The 19085-nt window shown below is 46.4% G+C and overlaps 8 non-coding genes and 1 pseudogene across 8 annotated transcripts; all 9 read right to left on the bottom strand.

Moving 5' to 3' along the window:
* Positions 1–656: 656 nt before the first annotated feature.
* Positions 657–847, bottom strand: LOC130315045 (U2 spliceosomal RNA). The gene has a single exon (XR_008862637.1). It is a non-coding gene; the product is annotated as a U2 spliceosomal RNA (small nuclear RNA).
* A 2090-nt stretch (positions 848–2937) lies between these two features.
* Positions 2938–3128, bottom strand: LOC130315044 (U2 spliceosomal RNA). The gene has a single exon (XR_008862636.1). It is a non-coding gene; the product is annotated as a U2 spliceosomal RNA (small nuclear RNA).
* Positions 3129–5224: 2096 nt separating this feature from the next.
* LOC130315043 (U2 spliceosomal RNA) lies at positions 5225–5415 on the bottom strand. Its single transcript, XR_008862635.1, has one exon. It is a non-coding gene; the product is annotated as a U2 spliceosomal RNA (small nuclear RNA).
* Positions 5416–7511: 2096 nt separating this feature from the next.
* LOC130315069 (U2 spliceosomal RNA) lies at positions 7512–7702 on the bottom strand. Its single transcript, XR_008862656.1, has one exon. It is a non-coding gene; the product is annotated as a U2 spliceosomal RNA (small nuclear RNA).
* Positions 7703–9794: 2092 nt separating this feature from the next.
* On the bottom strand, positions 9795–9985 carry LOC130315068 (U2 spliceosomal RNA). Its single transcript, XR_008862655.1, has one exon. It is a non-coding gene; the product is annotated as a U2 spliceosomal RNA (small nuclear RNA).
* A 2087-nt stretch (positions 9986–12072) lies between these two features.
* Positions 12073–12263, bottom strand: LOC130315066 (U2 spliceosomal RNA). Its single transcript, XR_008862654.1, has one exon. It is a non-coding gene; the product is annotated as a U2 spliceosomal RNA (small nuclear RNA).
* A 2089-nt stretch (positions 12264–14352) lies between these two features.
* On the bottom strand, positions 14353–14543 carry LOC130315054 (U2 spliceosomal RNA). Its single transcript, XR_008862645.1, has one exon. It is a non-coding gene; the product is annotated as a U2 spliceosomal RNA (small nuclear RNA).
* A 2083-nt stretch (positions 14544–16626) lies between these two features.
* LOC130315042 (U2 spliceosomal RNA) lies at positions 16627–16817 on the bottom strand. Its single transcript, XR_008862634.1, has one exon. It is a non-coding gene; the product is annotated as a U2 spliceosomal RNA (small nuclear RNA).
* A 2095-nt stretch (positions 16818–18912) lies between these two features.
* On the bottom strand, positions 18913–19085 carry LOC130315064 (U2 spliceosomal RNA; annotated as a pseudogene).

Genomic DNA, 19085 nt, shown 5'->3' with positions numbered 1-19085 from the left:
TAACCCTCTGTACTTTGGTCTATATTGATGCGGGACATAGACAGCCAGCTGATGACCAATCCATTAGTGCAATGGATGGCTGGAAGCATTTGTCTTTGCCTTTGCAATACCACAGAAGCAATGCATGGTCAATGTACAGCAATGACACACCTGTGTGAACAGCCAGGAGACCCCCCCCCCCCCCCCCCCCCCCATGTTATGTTACATAGTTACATAGTTAGTACGGTCGAAAAAAGACATATGTCCATCACGTTCAACCAGGGAATTAAGGGGTAGGGGTGTGGCGCGATATTGGGGAAGGGATGAGATTTTATATTTCTTCATAAGCATTAATCTTATTTTGTCAATTAGGAACATTCAGCACCCACCCGCTATCAAGGCAGCTGCCTATCATGTCATGCCCTACCTGCACAGGTGTGCTGGCTACTCAAATGATCCAATTAAGGAGGCCATTTAGTCAGCAGCAGCAGAAGTCCTGTGCCTGGACGCTCCAACAGGGGCCAGACACAAGCAGAAGCAGAAGCAGCAGAAGCAGCAGCAGCACCACCTTTTGTTTTTTGGCTGCAGCAGCAGCAAGGCCCACAGGGCTGGCTAGCTGGCTAGCCAGCAAGCAGGTAGCAATGAAAGTAGGAATCTTTCTTTTTAACCCTGTAAGGGGGTGGTGCACTGTACCCGAAGATACTGCCATATCGGGTCAATGCATAGGGCGACGGAAGCAAGCTTCGAAATCGGCCCCCGTTCTCAAAAATCCATTTAATATATGGTCCCCAGATAGGGGACGTATCAGATATTAAACTGATAAGAACAGATACTACACTTGATCTTAGCCAAAAGGCCGAGAAGCGATAACCGTGAAAGGGGCGGGCCCAACAAGGTCCCCTTCATGGGCACTATCACTGCTTGCTGTCAGGGAGGCTGCCAGACAATTTTCCATGCACACTCTGGGCTGGGGGGCAGTCAACCACCAGTACACACAGCAGAACCTAAACCCATACCATTATTGCTAAGCAGCAAGACAGGGGCCCATTGCACTCCCACGGGGCCTTTTTAAATGCAATCCATAACCCGGATTTGCCAGGAACCCTTCTTACTCCTCCTACTTGCATGTGACACTGGGCTTAGGATCTGCATAGGAAACACACACACAAGCACACACCTACCTTTGTTGCCTGCAGATGCCTCCTTGGCTGTCCCCAAACGGTATCAAACCAACACCCACGGGAAGCTGTAAGCATAGAGGACATGCCTGCACCCCATTGGACTTACCTGTGTGGGTTAAATCCGGGTTATTTGACAACCTATGGCGGTGATGGTTCTGCTCAGGCAGAGCAGTGCTGATGCTCCTCATAAAGCTGTCGCTGCTGTGAAGGTTCTAGGTGACATCACAAATCCCTTTGGTTACATACACAACAAAGCTGGGTTGTTGTTGTTTACACTCTGCAAGGCCTGTGGAAGTGAGTGACATCATAGCACTGTAGTTCTGAGGGTTCAAGATGGATGCAACAATCTCCTGTTGCTTCTATGAAGGCCGTAATAGACGACATCACCAAACAGCTCCATAGTCACATACACAGCAAAGGAGAGATGTTGTTTACACCTAGTGATGTCAGTGGTATTGAGTGACATCACAGCACAGTGCTAAGGCTCCTGGGCCTGGACACAGCAGCGGCTGCAATATCTCAACGGAGAATACGTTTATATCTATGTGTGTGTGTGCGCATATATATATATATATATATATATATATATATATATTTCTCCGCCGAAATCACTTTTAAACCCATTTCCACCTTTTTTTCCCTTCTCTTCCTCTTACTTTTTTTTCACGTTTTTTTACGTTTTTCTCCTTTTCGCCTCTTTTCTGGGCGTATTATTCTTCTTTTTCTTCTTTTTTTTCGTCTAATGCATACCCCATCAGTGCAGCAATGCTTATTCAATACCGCCAGCAGATGGAGACACTGGGGGATAATTTTCTAAGGATTTATACTGATTTTTCCTGTCTGAATTTGTCGCACAGAAAGTTGCAGGCCAAATATGTGTGACATTTCTGCGACTTTAGCTTCTAGAGCATTTTTACAACATTATACATAGGTGCTGAATACATAAAAAGCGACTGTTCAGCGACAGACAAGTCGCATCGGCTGAAAGTAGGCCAGAATGTCAGTCCATGTTGGAGCAGGTTTAGATACAGTCTAAAGCATAGATCTCAAAGTCTGTGCACAGAATTTAGCAAGGGCCTCGCACCTTCTGATGCATCAGGTAGGTGCACAATAGCATAGCCTAACCCTCTGTACTTTGGTCTATATTGATGCGGGACATAGACAGCCAGCTGATGACCAATCCATTAGTGCAATGGATGGCTGGAAGCATTTGTCTTTGCCTTTGCAATACCACAGAAGCAATGCATGGTCAATGTACAGCAATGACACACCTGTGTGAACAGCCAGGAGACCCCCCCCCCCCCCCACCCCCTCATGTTATGTTACATAGTTACATAGTTAGTACGGTCGAAAAAAGACATATGTCCATCACGTTCAACCAGGGAATTAAGGGGTAGGGGTGTGGCGCGATATTGGGGAAGGGATGAGATTTTATATTTCTTCATAAGCATTAATCTTATTTTGTCAATTAGGAACATTCAGCACCCACCCGCTATCAAGGCAGCTGCCTATCATGTCATGCCCTACCTGCACAGGTGTGCTGGCTACTCAAATGATCCAATTAAGGAGGCCATTTAGTCAGCAGCAGCAGAAGTCCTGTGCCTGGACGCTCCAACAGGGGCCAGACACAAGCAGAAGCAGAAGCAGCAGAAGCAGCAGCAGCACCACCTTTTGTTTTTTGGCTGCAGCAGCAGCAAGGCCCACAGGGCTGGCTAGCTGGCTAGCCAGCAAGCAGGTAGCAATGAAAGTAGGAATCTTTCTTTTTAACCCTGTAAGGGGGTGGTGCACTGTACCCGAAGATACTGCCATATCGGGTCAATGCATAGGGCGACGGAAGCAAGCTTCGAAATCGGCCCCCGTTCTCAAAAATCCATTTAATATATGGTCCCCAGATAGGGGACGTATCAGATATTAAACTGATAAGAACAGATACTACACTTGATCTTAGCCAAAAGGCCGAGAAGCGATAACCGTGAAAGGGGCGGGCCCAACAAGGTCCCCTTCATGGGCACTATCACTGCTTGCTGTCAGGGAGGCTGCCAGACAATTTTCCATGCACACTCTGGGCTGGGGGGCAGTCAACCACCAGTACACACAGCAGAACCTAAACCCATACCATTATTGCTAAGCAGCAAGACAGGGGCCCATTGCACTCCCACGGGGCCTTTTTAAATGCAATCCATAACCCGGATTTGCCAGGAACCCTTCTTACTCCTCCTACTTGCATGTGACACTGGGCTTAGGATCTGCATAGGAAACACACACACAAGCACACACCTACCTTTGTTGCCTGCAGATGCCTCCTTGGCTGTCCCCAAACGGTATCAAACCAACACCCACGGGAAGCTGTAAGCATAGAGGACATGCCTGCACCCCATTGGACTTACCTGTGTGGGTTAAATCCGGGTTATTTGACAACCTATGGTGGTGATGGTTCTGCTCAGGCAGAGCAGTGCTGATGCTCCTCATAAAGCTGTCGCTGCTGTGAAGGTTCTAGGTGACATCACAAATCCCTTTGGTTACATACACAACAAAGCTGGGTTGTTGTTGTTTACACTCTGCAAGGCCTGTGGAAGTGAGTGACATCATAGCACTGTAGTTCTGAGGGTTCAAGATGGATGCAACAATCTCCTGTTGCTTCTATGAAGGCCGTAATAGACGACATCACCAAACAGCTCCATAGTCACATACACAGCAAAGGAGAGATGTTGTTTACACCTAGTGATGTCAGTGGTATTGAGTGACATCACAGCACAGTGCTAAGGCTCCTGGGCCTGGACACAGCAGCGGCTGCAATATCTCAACGGAGAATACGTTTATATCTATGTGTGTGTGTGCGCATATATATATATATATATATATATATATATATATATATATATATATATTTCTCCGCCGAAATCACTTTTAAACCCATTTCCACCTTTTTTTCCCTTCTCTTCCTCTTACTTTTTTTTCACGTTTTTTTACGTTTTTCTCCTTTTCGCCTCTTTTCTGGGCGTATTATTCTTCTTTTTCTTCTTTTTTTTCGTCTAATGCATACCCCATCAGTGCAGCAATGCTTATTCAATACCGCCAGCAGATGGAGACACTGGGGGATAATTTTCTAAGGATTTATACTGATTTTTCCTGTCTGAATTTGTCGCACAGAAAGTTGCAGGCCAAATATGTGTGACATTTCTGCGACTTTAGCTTCTAGAGCATTTTTACAACATTATACATAGGTGCTGAATACATAAAAAGCGACTGTTCAGCGACAGACAAGTCGCATCGGCTGAAAGTAGGCCAGAATGTCAGTCCATGTTGGAGCAGGTTTAGATACAGTCTAAAGCATAGATCTCAAAGTCTGTGCACAGAATTTAGCAAGGGCCTCGCACCTTCTGATGCATCAGGTAGGTGCACAATAGCATAGCCTAACCCTCTGTACTTTGGTCTATATTGATGCGGGACATAGACAGCCAGCTGATGACCAATCCATTAGTGCAATGGATGGCTGGAAGCATTTGTCTTTGCCTTTGCAATACCACAGAAGCAATGCATGGTCAATGTACAGCAATGACACACCTGTGTGAACAGCCAGGAGACCCCCCCCCCCCCCCCCATGTTATGTTACATAGTTACATAGTTAGTACGGTCGAAAAAAGACATATGTCCATCACGTTCAACCAGGGAATTAAGGGGTAGGGGTGTGGCGCGATATTGGGGAAGGGATGAGATTTTATATTTCTTCATAAGCATTAATCTTATTTTGTCAATTAGGAACATTCAGCACCCACCCGCTATCAAGGCAGCTGCCTATCATGTCATGCCCTACCTGCACAGGTGTGCTGGCTACTCAAATGATCCAATTAAGGAGGCCATTTAGTCAGCAGCAGCAGAAGTCCTGTGCCTGGACGCTCCAACAGGGGCCAGACACAAGCAGAAGCAGAAGCAGCAGAAGCAGCAGCAGCACCACCTTTTGTTTTTTGGCTGCAGCAGCAGCAAGGCCCACAGGGCTGGCTAGCTGGCTAGCCAGCAAGCAGGTAGCAATGAAAGTAGGAATCTTTCTTTTTAACCCTGTAAGGGGGTGGTGCACTGTACCCGAAGATACTGCCATATCGGGTCAATGCATAGGGCGACGGAAGCAAGCTTCGAAATCGGCCCCCGTTCTCAAAAATCCATTTAATATATGGTCCCCAGATAGGGGACGTATCAGATATTAAACTGATAAGAACAGATACTACACTTGATCTTAGCCAAAAGGCCGAGAAGCGATAACCGTGAAAGGGGCGGGCCCAACAAGGTCCCCTTCATGGGCACTATCACTGCTTGCTGTCAGGGAGGCTGCCAGACAATTTTCCATGCACACTCTGGGCTGGGGGGCAGTCAACCACCAGTACACACAGCAGAACCTAAACCCATACCATTATTGCTAAGCAGCAAGACAGGGGCCCATTGCACTCCCACGGGGCCTTTTTAAATGCAATCCATAACCCGGATTTGCCAGGAACCCTTCTTACTCCTCCTACTTGCATGTGACACTGGGCTTAGGATCTGCATAGGAAACACACACACAAGCACACACCTACCTTTGTTGCCTGCAGATGCCTCCTTGGCTGTCCCCAAACGGTATCAAACCAACACCCACGGGAAGCTGTAAGCATAGAGGACATGCCTGCACCCCATTGGACTTACCTGTGTGGGTTAAATCCGGGTTATTTGACAACCTATGGCGGTGATGGTTCTGCTCAGGCAGAGCAGTGCTGATGCTCCTCATAAAGCTGTCGCTGCTGTGAAGGTTCTAGGTGACATCACAAATCCCTTTGGTTACATACACAACAAAGCTGGGTTGTTGTTGTTTACACTCTGCAAGGCCTGTGGAAGTGAGTGACATCATAGCACTGTAGTTCTGAGGGTTCAAGATGGATGCAACAATCTCCTGTTGCTTCTATGAAGGCCGTAATAGACGACATCACCAAACAGCTCCATAGTCACATACACAGCAAAGGAGAGATGTTGTTTACACCTAGTGATGTCAGTGGTATTGAGTGACATCACAGCACAGTGCTAAGGCTCCTGGGCCTGGACACAGCAGCGGCTGCAATATCTCAACGGAGAATACGTTTATATCTATGTGTGTGTGTGCGCATATATATATATATATATATATATATATATATATATATATATATATTTCTCCGCCGAAATCACTTTTAAACCCATTTCCACCTTTTTTTCCCTTCTCTTCCTCTTACTTTTTTTTCACGTTTTTTTACGTTTTTCTCCTTTTCGCCTCTTTTCTGGGCGTATTATTCTTCTTTTTCTTCTTTTTTTTCGTCTAATGCATACCCCATCAGTGCAGCAATGCTTATTCAATACCGCCAGCAGATGGAGACACTGGGGGATAATTTTCTAAGGATTTATACTGATTTTTCCTGTCTGAATTTGTCGCACAGAAAGTTGCAGGCCAAATATGTGTGACATTTCTGCGACTTTAGCTTCTAGAGCATTTTTACAACATTATACATAGGTGCTGAATACATAAAAAGCGACTGTTCAGCGACAGACAAGTCGCATCGGCTGAAAGTAGGCCAGAATGTCAGTCCATGTTGGAGCAGGTTTAGATACAGTCTAAAGCATAGATCTCAAAGTCTGTGCACAGAATTTAGCAAGGGCCTCGCACCTTCTGATGCATCAGGTAGGTGCACAATAGCATAGCCTAACCCTCTGTACTTTGGTCTATATTGATGCGGGACATAGACAGCCAGCTGATGACCAATCCATTAGTGCAATGGATGGCTGGAAGCATTTGTCTTTGCCTTTGCAATACCACAGAAGCAATGCATGGTCAATGTACAGCAATGACACACCTGTGTGAACAGCCAGGAGACCCCCCCCCCCCCCCCCCCATGTTATGTTACATAGTTACATAGTTAGTACGGTCGAAAAAAGACATATGTCCATCACGTTCAACCAGGGAATTAAGGGGTAGGGGTGTGGCGCGATATTGGGGAAGGGATGAGATTTTATATTTCTTCATAAGCATTAATCTTATTTTGTCAATTAGGAACATTCAGCACCCACCCGCTATCAAGGCAGCTGCCTATCATGTCATGCCCTACCTGCACAGGTGTGCTGGCTACTCAAATGATCCAATTAAGGAGGCCATTTAGTCAGCAGCAGCAGAAGTCCTGTGCCTGGACGCTCCAACAGGGGCCAGACACAAGCAGAAGCAGAAGCAGCAGAAGCAGCAGCAGCACCACCTTTTGTTTTTTGGCTGCAGCAGCAGCAAGGCCCACAGGGCTGGCTAGCTGGCTAGCCAGCAAGCAGGTAGCAATGAAAGTAGGAATCTTTCTTTTTAACCCTGTAAGGGGGTGGTGCACTGTACCCGAAGATACTGCCATATCGGGTCAATGCATAGGGCGACGGAAGCAAGCTTCGAAATCGGCCCCCGTTCTCAAAAATCCATTTAATATATGGTCCCCAGATAGGGGACGTATCAGATATTAAACTGATAAGAACAGATACTACACTTGATCTTAGCCAAAAGGCCGAGAAGCGATAACCGTGAAAGGGGCGGGCCCAACAAGGTCCCCTTCATGGGCACTATCACTGCTTGCTGTCAGGGAGGCTGCCAGACAATTTTCCATGCACACTCTGGGCTGGGGGGCAGTCAACCACCAGTACACACAGCAGAACCTAAACCCATACCATTATTGCTAAGCAGCAAGACAGGGGCCCATTGCACTCCCACGGGGCCTTTTTAAATGCAATCCATAACCCGGATTTGCCAGGAATCCTTCTTACTCCTCCTACTTGCATGTGACACTGGGCTTAGGATCTGCATAGGAAACACACACACAAGCACACACCTACCTTTGTTGCCTGCAGATGCCTCCTTGGCTGTCCCCAAACGGTATCAAACCAACACCCACGGGAAGCTGTAAGCATAGAGGACATGCCTGCACCCCATTGGACTTACCTGTGTGGGTTAAATCCGGGTTATTTGACAACCTATGGCGGTGATGGTTCTGCTCAGGCAGAGCAGTGCTGATGCTCCTCATAAAGCTGTCGCTGCTGTGAAGGTTCTAGGTGACATCACAAATCCCTTTGGTTACATACACAACAAAGCTGGGTTGTTGTTGTTTACACTCTGCAAGGCCTGTGGAAGTGAGTGACATCATAGCACTGTAGTTCTGAGGGTTCAAGATGGATGCAACAATCTCCTGTTGCTTCTATGAAGGCCGTAATAGACGACATCACCAAACAGCTCCATAGTCACATACACAGCAAAGGAGAGATGTTGTTTACACCTAGTGATGTCAGTGGTATTGAGTGACATCACAGCACAGTGCTAAGGCTCCTGGGCCTGGACACAGCAGCGGCTGCAATATCTCAACGGAGAATACGTTTATATCTATGTGTGTGTGTGCGCATATATATATATATATATATATATATATATATATATATATATATTTCTCCGCCGAAATCACTTTTAAACCCATTTCCACCTTTTTTTCCCTTCTCTTCCTCTTACTTTTTTTTCACGTTTTTTTACGTTTTTCTCCTTTTCGCCTCTTTTCTGGGCGTATTATTCTTCTTTTTCTTCTTTTTTTTCGTCTAATGCATACCCCATCAGTGCAGCAATGCTTATTCAATACCGCCAGCAGATGGAGACACTGGGGGATAATTTTCTAAGGATTTATACTGATTTTTCCTGTCTGAATTTGTCGCACAGAAAGTTGCAGGCCAAATATGTGTGACATTTCTGCGACTTTAGCTTCTAGAGCATTTTTACAACATTATACATAGGTGCTGAATACATAAAAAGCGACTGTTCAGCGACAGACAAGTCGCATCGGCTGAAAGTAGGCCAGAATGTCAGTCCATGTTGGAGCAGGTTTAGATACAGTCTAAAGCATAGATCTCAAAGTCTGTGCACAGAATTTAGCAAGGGCCTCGCACCTTCTGATGCATCAGGTAGGTGCACAATAGCATAGCCTAACCCTCTGTACTTTGGTCTATATTGATGCGGGACATAGACAGCCAGCTGATGACCAATCCATTAGTGCAATGGATGGCTGGAAGCATTTGTCTTTGCCTTTGCAATACCACAGAAGCAATGCATGGTCAATGTACAGCAATGACACACCTGTGTGAACAGCCAGGAGACCCCCCCCCCCCCCCCCATGTTATGTTACATAGTTACATAGTTAGTACGGTCGAAAAAAGACATATGTCCATCACGTTCAACCAGGGAATTAAGGGGTAGGGGTGTGGCGCGATATTGGGGAAGGGATGAGATTTTATATTTCTTCATAAGCATTAATCTTATTTTGTCAATTAGGAACATTCAGCACCCACCCGCTATCAAGGCAGCTGCCTATCATGTCATGCCCTACCTGCACAGGTGTGCTGGCTACTCAAATGATCCAATTAAGGAGGCCATTTAGTCAGCAGCAGCAGAAGTCCTGTGCCTGGACGCTCCAACAGGGGCCAGACACAAGCAGAAGCAGAAGCAGCAGAAGCAGCAGCAGCACCACCTTTTGTTTTTTGGCTGCAGCAGCAGCAAGGCCCACAGGGCTGGCTAGCTGGCTAGCCAGCAAGCAGGTAGCAATGAAAGTAGGAATCTTTCTTTTTAACCCTGTAAAGGGGTGGTGCACTGTACCCGAAGATACTGCCATATCGGGTCAATGCATAGGGCGACGGAAGCAAGCTTCGAAATCGGCCCCCGTTCTCAAAAATCCATTTAATATATGGTCCCCAGATAGGGGACGTATCAGATATTAAACTGATAAGAACAGATACTACACTTGATCTTAGCCAAAAGGCCGAGAAGCGATAACCGTGAAAGGGGCGGGCCCAACAAGGTCCCCTTCATGGGCACTATCACTGCTTGCTGTCAGGGAGGCTGCCAGACAATTTTCCATGCACACTCTGGGCTGGGGGGCAGTCAACCACCAGTACACACAGCAGAACCTAAACCCATACCATTATTGCTAAGCAGCAAGACAGGGGCCCATTGCACTCCCACGGGGCCTTTTTAAATGCAATCCATAACCCGGATTTGCCAGGAACCCTTCTTACTCCTCCTACTTGCATGTGACACTGGGCTTAGGATCTGCATAGGAAACACACACACAAGCACACACCTACCTTTGTTGCCTGCAGATGCCTCCTTGGCTGTCCCCAAACGGTATCAAACCAACACCCACGGGAAGCTGTAAGCATAGAGGACATGCCTGCACCCCATTGGACTTACCTGTGTGGGTTAAATCCGGGTTATTTGATAACCTATGGCGGTGATGGTTCTGCTCAGGCAGAGCAGTGCTGATGCTCCTCATAAAGCTGTCGCTGCTGTGAAGGTTCTAGGTGACATCACAAATCCCTTTGGTTACATACACAACAAAGCTGGGTTGTTGTTGTTTACACTCTGCAAGGCCTGTGGAAGTGAGTGACATCATAGCACTGTAGTTCTGAGGGTTCTAGATGGATGCAACAATCTCCTGTTGCTTCTATGAAGGCCATAATAGACGACATCACCAAACAGCTCCATAGTCACATACACAGCAAAGGAGAGATGTTGTTTACACCTAGTGATGTCAGTGGTATTGAGTGACATCACAGCACAGTGCTAAGGCTCCTGGGCCTGGACACAGCAGCGGCTGCAATATCTCAACGGAGAATACGTTTATATCTATGTGTGTGTGTGCGCATATATATATATATATATATATATATATATATATATATTTCTCCGCCGAAATCACTTTTAAACCCATTTCCACCTTTTTTTCCCTTCTCTTCCTCTTACTTTTTTTTCACGTTTTTTTACGTTTTTCTCCTTTTCGCCTCTTTTCTGGGCGTATTATTCTTCTTTTTCTTCTTTTTTTTCGTCTAATGCATACCCCATCAGTGCAGCAATGCTTATTCAATACCGCCAGCAGATGGAGACACTGGGGGATAATTTTCTAAGGATTTATACTGATTTTTCCTGTCTGAATTTGTCGCACAGAAAGTTGCAGGCCAAATATGTGTGACATTTCTGCGACTTTAGCTTCTAGAGCATTTTTACAACATTATACATAGGTGCTGAATACATAAAAAGCGACTGTTCAGCGACAGACAAGTCGCATCGGCTGAAAGTAGGCCAGAATGTCAGTCCATGTTGGAGCAGGTTTAGATACAGTCTAAAGCATAGATCTCAAAGTCTGTGCACAGAATTTAGCAAGGGCCTCGCACCTTCTGATGCATCAGGTAGGTGCACAATAGCATAGCCTAACCCTCTGTACTTTGGTCTATATTGATGCGGGACATAGACAGCCAGCTGATGACCAATCCATTAGTGCAATGGATGGCTGGAAGCATTTGTCTTTGCCTTTGCAATACCACAGAAGCAATGCATGGTCAATGTACAGCAATGACACACCTGTGTGAACAGCCAGGAGACCCCCCCCCCCCCCCCCCATGTTATGTTACATAGTTACATAGTTAGTACGGTCGAAAAAAGACATATGTCCATCACGTTCAACCAGGGAATTAAGGGGTAGGGGTGTGGCGCGATATTGGGGAAGGGATGAGATTTTATATTTCTTCATAAGCATTAATCTTATTTTGTCAATTAGGAACATTCAGCACCCACCCGCTATCAAGGCAGCTGCCTATCATGTCATGCCCTACCTGCACAGGTGTGCTGGCTACTCAAATGATCCAATTAAGGAGGCCATTTAGTCAGCAGCAGCAGAAGTCCTGTGCCTGGACGCTCCAACAGGGGCCAGACACAAGCAGAAGCAGAAGCAGCAGAAGCAGCAGCAGCACCACCTTTTGTTTTTTGGCTGCAGCAGCAGCAAGGCCCACAGGGCTGGCTAGCTGGCTAGCCAGCAAGCAGGTAGCAATGAAAGTAGGAATCTTTCTTTTTAACCCTGTAAGGGGGTGGTGCACTGTACCCGAAGATACTGCCATATCGGGTCAATGCATAGGGCGACGGAAGCAAGCTTCGAAATCGGCCCCCGTTCTCAAAAATCCATTTAATATATGGTCCCCAGATAGGGGACGTATCAGATATTAAACTGATAAGAACAGATACTACACTTGATCTTAGCCAAAAGGCCGAGAAGCGATAACCGTGAAAGGGGCGGGCCCAACAAGGTCCCCTTCATGGGCACTATCACTGCTTGCTGTCAGGGAGGCTGCCAGACAATTTTCCATGCACACTCTGGGCTGGGGGGCAGTCAACCACCAGTACACACAGCAGAACCTAAACCCATACCATTATTGCTAAGCAGCAAGACAGGGGCCCATTGCACTCCCACGGGGCCTTTTTAAATGCAATCCATAACCCGGATTTGCCAGGAACCCTTCTTACTCCTCCTACTTGCATGTGACACTGGGCTTAGGATCTGCATAGGAAACACACACACAAGCACACACCTACCTTTGTTGCCTGCAGATGCCTCCTTGGCTGTCCCCAAACGGTATCAAACCAACACCCACGGGAAGCTGTAAGCATAGAGGACATGCCTGCACCCCATTGGACTTACCTGTGTGGGTTAAATCCGGGTTATTTGACAACCTATGGCGGTGATGGTTCTGCTCAGGCAGAGCAGTGCTGATGCTCCTCATAAAGCTGTCGCTGCTGTGAAGGTTCTAGGTGACATCACAAATCCCTTTGGTTACATACACAACAAAGCTGGGTTGTTGTTGTTTACACTCTGCAAGGCCTGTGGAAGTGAGTGACATCATAGCACTGTAGTTCTGAGGGTTCAAGATGGATGCAACAATCTCCTGTTGCTTCTATGAAGGCCGTAATAGACGACATCACCAAACAGCTCCACAGTCACATACACAGCAAAGGAGAGATGTTGTTTACACCTAGTGATGTCAGTGGTATTGAATGACATCACAGCACAGTGCTAAGGCTCCTGGGCCTGGACACAGCAGCGGCTGCAATATCTCAACGGAGAATACGTTTATATCTATGTGTGTGTGTGCGCATATATATATATATATATATATATATATATATATATATTTCTCCGCCGAAATCACTTTTAAACCCATTTCCACCTTTTTTTCCCTTCTCTTCCTCTTACTTTTTTTTCACGTTTTTTTACGTTTTTCTCCTTTTCGCCTCTTTTCTGGGCGTATTATTCTTCTTTTTCTTCTTTTTTTTCGTCTAATGCATACCCCACAGTGCAGCAATGCTTATTCAATACCGCCAGCAGATGGAGACACTGGGGGATAATTTTCTAAGGATTTATACTGATTTTTCCTGTCTGAATTTGTCGCACAGAAAGTTGCAGGCCAAATATGTGTGACATTTCTGCGACTTTAGCTTCTAGAGCATTTTTACAACATTATACATAGGTGCTGAATACATAAAAAGCGACTGTTCAGCGACAGACAAGTCGCATCGGCTGAAAGTAGGCCAGAATGTCAGTCCATGTTGGAGCAGGTTTAGATACAGTCTAAAGCATAGATCTCAAAGTCTGTGCACAGAATTTAGCAAGGGCCTCGCACCTTCTGATGCATCAGGTAGGTGCACAATAGCATAGCCTAACCCTCTGTACTTTGGTCTATATTGATGCGGGACATAGACAGCCAGCTGATGACCAATCCATTAGTGCAATGGATGGCTGGAAGCATTTGTCTTTGCCTTTGCAATACCACAGAAGCAATGCATGGTCAATGTACAGCAATGACACACCTGTGTGAACAGCCAGGAGACCCCCCCCCCCCCCCCCCCCCATGTTATGTTACATAGTTACATAGTTAGTACGGTCGAAAAAAGACATATGTCCATCACGTTCAACCAGGAAATTAAGGGGTAGGGGTGTGGCGCGATATTGGGGAAGGGATGAGATTTTATATTTCTTCATAAGCATTAATCTTATTTTGTCAATTAGGAACATTCAGCACCCACCCGCTATCAAGGCAGCTGCCTATCATGTCATGCCCTACCTGCACAGGTGTGCTGGCTACTCAAATGATCCAATTAAGGAGGCCATTTAGTCAGCAGCAGCAGAAGTCCTGTGCCTGGACGCTCCAACAGGGGCCAGACACAAGCAGAAGCAGAAGCAGCAGAAGCAGCAGCAGCACCACCTTTTGTTTTTTGGCTGCAGCAGCAGCAAGGCCCACAGGGCTGGCTAGCTGGCTAGCCAGCAAGCAGGTAGCAATGAAAGTAGGAATCTTTCTTTTTAACCCTGTAAGGGGGTGGTGCACTGTACCCGAAGATACTGCCATATCGGGTCAATGCATAGGGCGACGGAAGCAAGCTTCGAAATCGGCCCCCGTTCTCAAAAATCCATTTAATATATGGTCCCCAGATAGGGGACGTATCAGATATTAAACTGATAAGAACAGATACTACACTTGATCTTAGCCAAAAGGCCGAGAAGCGATAACCGTGAAAGGGGCGGGCCCAACAAGGTCCCCTTCATGGGCACTATCACTGCTTGCTGTCAGGGAGGCTGCCAGACAATTTTCCATGCACACTCTGGGCTGGGGGGCAGTCAACCACCAGTACACACAGCAGAACCTAAACCCATACCATTATTGCTAAGCAGCAAGACAGGGGCCCATTGCACTCCCACGGGGCCTTTTTAAATGCAATCCATAACCCGGATTTGCCAGGAACCCTTCTTACTCCTCCTACTTGCATGTGACACTGGGCTTAGGATCTGCATAGGAAACACACACACAAGCACACACCTACCTTTGTTGCCTGCAGATGCCTCCTTGGCTGTCCCCAAACGGTATCAAACCAACACCCACGGGAAGCTGTAAGCATAGAGGACATGCCTGCACCCCATTGGACTTACCTGTGTGGGTTAAATCCGGGTTATTTGACAACCTATGGCGGTGATGGTTCTGCTCAGGCAGAGCAGTGCTGATGCTCCTCATAAAGCTGTCGCTGCTGTGAAGGTTCTAGGTGACATCACAAATCCCTTTGGTTACATACACAACAAAGCTGGGTTGTTGTTGTTTACACTCTGCAAGGCCTGTGGAAGTGAGTGACATCATAGCACTGTAGTTCTGAGGGTTCAAGATGGATGCAACAATCTCCTGTTGCTTCTATGAAGGCCGTAATAGACGACATCACCAAACAGCTCCATAGTCACATACACAGCAAAGGAGAGATGTTGTTTACACCTAGTGATGTCAGTGGTATTGAGTGACATCACAGCACAGTGCTAAGGCTCCTGGGCCTGGACACAGCAGCGGCTGCAATATCTCAACGGAGAATACGTTTATATCTATGTGTGTGTGTGCGCATATATATATATATATATATATATATATATATATTTCTCCGCCGAAATCACTTTTAAACCCATTTCCACCTTTTTTTCCCTTCTCTTCCTCTTACTTTTTTTTCACGTTTTTTTACGTTTTTCTCCTTTTCGCCTCTTTTCTGGGCGTATTATTCTTCTTTTTCTTCTTTTTTTTCGTCTAATGCATACCCCATCAGTGCAGCAATGCTTATTCAATACCGCCAGCAGATGGAGACACTGGGGGATAATTTTCTAAGGATTTATACTGATTTTTCCTGTCTGAATTTGTCGCACAGAAAGTTGCAGGCCAAATATGTGTGACATTTCTGCGACTTTAGCTTCTAGAGCATTTTTACAACATTATACATAGGTGCTGAATACATAAAAAGCGACTGTTCAGCGACAGACAAGTCGCATCGGCTGAAAGTAGGCCAGAATGTCAGTCCATGTTGGAGCAGGTTTAGATACAGTCTAAAGCATAGATCTCAAAGTCTGTGCACAGAATTTAGCAAGGGCCTCGCACCTTCTGATGCATCAGGTAGGTGCACAATAGCATAGCCTAACCCTCTGTACTTTGGTCTATATTGATGCGGGACATAGACAGCCAGCTGATGACCAATCCATTAGTGCAATGGATGGCTGGAAGCATTTGTCTTTGCCTTTGCAATACCACAGAAGCAATGCATGGTCAATGTACAGCAATGACACACCTGTGTGAACAGCCAGGAGCCCCCCCCCCCCCCCCCCCATGTTATGTTACATAGTTACATAGTTAGTACGGTCGAAAAAAGACATATGTCCATCACGTTCAACCAGGGAATTAAGGGGTAGGGGTGTGGCGCGATATTGGGGAAGGGATGAGATTTTATATTTCTTCATAAGCATTAATCTTATTTTGTCAATTAGGAACATTCAGCACCCACCCGCTATCAAGGCAGCTGCCTATCATGTCATGCCCTACCTGCACAGGTGTGCTGGCTACTCAAATGATCCAATTAAGGAGGCCATTTAGTCAGCAGCAGCAGAAGTCCTGTGCCTGGACGCTCCAACAGGGGCCAGACACAAGCAGAAGCAGAAGCAGCAGAAGCAGCAGCAGCACCACCTTTTGTTTTTTGGCTGCAGCAGCAGCAAGGCCCACAGGGCTGGCTAGCTGGCTAGCCAGCAAGCAGGTAGCAATGAAAGTAGGAATCTTTCTTTTTAACCCTGTAAGGGGGTGGTGCACTGTACCCGAAGATACTGCCATATCGGGTCAATGCATAGGGCGACGGAAGCAAGCTTCGAAATCGGCCCCCGTTCTCAAAAATCCATTTAATATATGGTCCCCAGATAGGGGACGTATCAGATATTAAACTGATAAGAACAGATACTACACTTGATCTTAGCCAAAAGGCCGAGAAGCGATAACCGTGAAAGGGGCGGGCCCAACAAGGTCCCCTTCATGGGCACTATCACTGCTTGCTGTCAGGGAGGCTGCCAGACAATTTTCCATGCACACTCTGGGCTGGGGGGCAGTCAACCACCAGTACACACAGCAGAACCTAAACCCATACCATTATTGCTAAGCAGCAAGACAGGGGCCCATTGCACTCCCACGGGGCCTTTTTAAATGCAATCCATAACCCGGATTTGCCAGGAACCCTTCTTACTCCTCCTACTTGCATGTGACACTGGGCTTAGGATCTGCATAGGAAACACACACACAAGCACACACCTACCTTTGTTGCCTGCAGATGCCTCCTTGGCTGTCCCCAAACGGTATCAAACCAACACCCACGGGAAGCTGTAAGCATAGAGGACATGCCTGCACCCCATTGGACTTACCTGTGTGGGTTAAATCCGGGTTATTTGACAACCTATGGCGGTGATGGTTCTGCTCAGGCAGAGCAGTGCTGATGCTCCTCATAAAGCTGTCGCTGCTGTGAAGGTTCTAGGTGACATCACAAATCCCTTTGGTTACATACACAACAAAGCTGGGTTGTTGTTGTTTACACTCTGCAAGGCCTGTGGAAGTGAGTGACATCATAGCACTGTAGTTCTGAGGGTTCAAGATGGATGCAACAATCTCCTGTTGCTTCTATGAAGGCCGTAATAGACGACATCACCAAACAGCTCCATAGTCACATACACAGCAAAGGAGAGATGTTGTTTACACCTAGTGATGTCAGTGGTATTGAGTGACATCACAGCACAGTGCTAAGGCTCCTGGGCCTGGACACAGCAGCGGCTGCAATATCTCAACGGAGAATACGTTTATATCTATGTGTGTGTGTGCGCATATATATATATATATATATATATATATATATATATATATATATATTTCTCCGCCGAAATCACTTTTAAACCCATTTCCACCTTTTTTTCCCTTCTCTTCCTCTTACTTTTTTTTCACGTTTTTTTACGTTTTTCTCCTTTTCGCCTCTTTTCTGGGCGTATTATTCTTCTTTTTCTTCTTTTTTTTCGTCTAATGCATACCCCATCAGTGCAGCAATGCTTATTCAATACCGCCAGCAGATGGAGACACTGGGGGATAATTTTCTAAGGATTTATACTGATTTTTCCTGTCTGAATTTGTCGCACAGAAAGTTGCAGGCCAAATATGTGTGACATTTCTGCGACTTTAGCTTCTAGAGCATTTTTACAACATTATACATAGGTGCTGAATACATAAAAAGCGACTGTTCAGCGACAGACAAGTCGCATCGGCTGAAAGTAGGCCAGAATGTCAGTCCATGTTGGAGCAGGTTTAGATACAGTCTAAAGCATAGATCTCAAAGTCTGTGCACAGAATTTAGCAAGGGCCTCGCACCTTCTGATGCATCAGGTAGGTGCACAATAGCATAGCCTAACCCTCTGTACTTTGGTCTATATTGATGCGGGACATAGACAGCCAGCTGATGACCAATCCATTAGTGCAATGGATGGCTGGAAGCATTTGTCTTTGCCTTTGCAATACCACAGAAGCAATGCATGGTCAATGTACAGCAATGACACACCTGTGTGAACAGCCAGGAGACCCCCCCCCCCCCCCCCAATGTTATGTTACATAGTTACATAGTTAGTACGGTCGAAAAAAGACATATGTCCATCACGTTCAACCAGGGAATTAAGGGGTAGGGGTGTGGCGCGATATTGGGGAAGGGATGAGATTTTATATTTCTTCATAAGCATTAATCTTATTTTGTCAATTAGGAACATTCAGCACCCACCCGCTATCAAGGCAGCTGCCTATCATGTCATGCCCTACCTGCACAGGTGTGCTGGCTACTCAAATGATCCAATTAAGGAGGCCATTTAGTCAGCAGCAGCAGAAGTCCTGTGCCTGGACGCTCCAACAGGGGCCAGACACAAGCAGAAGCAGAAGCAGCAGAAGCAGCAGCAGCACCACCTTTTGTTTTTTGGCTGCAGCAGCAGCAAGGCCCACAGGGCTGGCTAGCTGGCTAGCCAGCAAGCAGGTAGCAATGAAAGTAGGAATCTTTCTTTTTAACCCTGTAAGGGGGTGGTGCACTGTACCCGAAGATACTGCCATATCGGGTCAATGCATAGGGCGACGGAAGCAAGCTTCGAAATCGGCCCCCGTTCTCAAAAATCCATTTAATATATGGTCCCCAGATAGGGGACGTATCAGATATTAAACTGATAAGAACAGATTTTTGATTGAAAGAGCTTT

This window comes from Hyla sarda, unplaced genomic scaffold (genome assembly GCF_029499605.1).
Source record: "Hyla sarda isolate aHylSar1 unplaced genomic scaffold, aHylSar1.hap1 scaffold_1858, whole genome shotgun sequence".
Classification (NCBI taxonomy): Eukaryota; Metazoa; Chordata; class Amphibia; order Anura; family Hylidae; genus Hyla; species Hyla sarda.
Note: the sequence above shows the minus strand (reverse complement) of the source record. Positions and strands in the feature narration are given on the sequence as shown.